Source organism: Adiantum capillus-veneris, chromosome 25, assembly GCF_014529385.1.
Source record: "Adiantum capillus-veneris isolate H3 chromosome 25, ASM1452938v2, whole genome shotgun sequence".
Taxonomy (NCBI): domain Eukaryota; kingdom Viridiplantae; phylum Streptophyta; class Polypodiopsida; order Polypodiales; family Pteridaceae; genus Adiantum; species Adiantum capillus-veneris.
Window position 1 is genome coordinate 457,675 of NC_140955.1, and position 2,382 is coordinate 460,056.

A 2,382-nucleotide genomic window follows, 5' to 3' on the forward strand; every position below is an offset into this window, starting at 1 on the left:
TGTCTTGTGTTAGCGGCAATAGATACTTTTTCACTCTGCATCCACTAATCCAATTGGGCATTTCTTCTCCGTCTAATGTAGCAAGCTTGACGGCTCCACTTGGTGATAGATCTTTAATCACCAGAGGTCCCATCCCTCGCTTTTTAAGCTTCTTAGCATGCTGTTTCAGAGTGTAAACTAGGACATAGTCCCCAACTTTAAACTCTTTAGTTCGCACATGCCTATCAAAAAATTCCTTTTGTCGCCTTTTTTGAGCATAGATGGAAGCTACTGCTTTTAGGCGAAGCTCATCTAGCTTTTCCAGGTCATCTATTCTATCAGAGAGCTCGTGCCCTGTCCACTCTAGATCCTTAGCCACCCTTAAGGTTGAAATCAAGAATTCTATTGGTAAGATAGAATTTAGCCCAAAAACCATGTTATATGGGGTCGTTCCTATTGATGTTTTATATGCTACTATATGCCCATAATGTTGAATGCAACTTCTGGTCCCAGTCAGTTCTCGACTCAGATACAATCTTCGTAAGGACCGTGCATATGGTTTTGTTTGTTGCTTCAGCTTGTCCGTTTGCTTGTGGATGATACGGGGCTGATTTCCTATGGATTACCATGAATTCATCTAGAAGGATATTTATCACCTCATTTATAAAATGTGTGCCCCGATCACTCACAATTTCTATTGGCAATCCATATCGTACAAAGACGTATTCATACAGAAATTGTGTCGTGGTCCTGGCATCTGCTTTTTGAGTTGCCTTTGCTTCGACCCACTTTGTTAGATAGTCTGTAGCCACAATGATGTATTGTGCATGAGTCTTATATGCAGGAGGTGAAATGGGTCCGACATAATCAATCCCCCATTTTGCAAAAGCTCTTGCCCCCATCATTGGTCTAAGCGGCAGATCATCTCTTTTAAGTGGTACTTTGGTCCGCTGACAGTCATCACACCGTTTAACGTATTCCTCAGCGTCCATATGTAATGTTGGCCACCATATTCCTGCGGCTAAGACAAGTTTTGCTGTCTTATCACCTGAGAAATGGCCTCCACCTACTCCTCCATGAGCTTGCTCCAGGATTATCACATACTCAGACTCTGATGCGCAAATCCTAAGCTGGTTGTCTTTACCTCTCTTATAGAGTTGATCTCCTATTAAAGCGTACTCTCTAGCTTCTGTCTCTACAGATTTCTGACGAGCTTTTGACGTTCCTTCTGGGAAAGTTCTATTTGTGAGATATTCAACAATATACTGACTCCATTCTGGAGCGATCATTATCTGATATAATATCGAATACTCGGCTGGCGGTTTTGATGAACATACAATACATACAGTGACATATTCATGTACGCTTTCTTTCATTCCTGGCCAATAGACTCCCAATTGTAACAAATTCCTATATGTGTTCCTTCTTGAACAATGAAATGCACATTCCTGAACATGTGCTTCGCGCAGATATATATTATATTCCTCAGGATTGATGCATAGTCGTAAAACATGATCATTTCCCAATTGATACAACCTTCCTGCAACCAATTGAAGATTCTTGGATTGCTGAATAGCAATATGTTTCTGGTTGTATTCTCTTCTATCGAACTCTCCTCCATAGGTTAATAGGTTATATACAGTGACATATTCATGTACGCTTTCTTTCATTCCTGGGCAATAGACTCCCAATTGTAACAAATTCCTATATGTGTTCCTTCTTGAACAATGAAATGCACATTCCTGAACATGTGCTTCGCACAGATATATATTATATTCCTCAGGATTGATGCATAGTCGTAAAACATGATCATTTCCCAATTGATACAACCTTCCTGCAACCAATTGAAGATTCTTGGATTGCTGATTAGCAATATGTTTCTGGTTGTATTCTCTTCTATCGAACTCTCCTCCATAGGTTAATAGGTTAACAACATTTTGAGACCACTTCGGTATCATTTCTATGTTGAACAAGTACGCGTCTGGCATGTCGTCATCTACTCCTATAGGGTCTTCTCCATTCGTCAATCGTGAAAGATGATCAGCTCTAAGATGTGTTTTTCCTTTCTTTACTACTACCGTGAAGTCGAATTCCAGTAAGATAATGAACCATCTCACTATTCTCCCGGTATTGCATGGTTTATTCACTAGGTAGAGCAAGGCTTGGTGATCCGTAAAAAACACAAACTTGTTGGCTAGAAGATAATGCCGAAATTTCTTCACAGCATAGATCATTCCTAATCCTTCTCGCTCTGTTGTGGTGTAATTCTTCTCTGCATGGTTGAGCTGTCGACTGGCGTAACAGATAGGAAAATCCATGTTTCCCACTTCTGGCTGAGCCAGAATACATCCTATTGCATATGCCGAAGCATCTATATGCACATGGAATATCTTCTCCCAATCT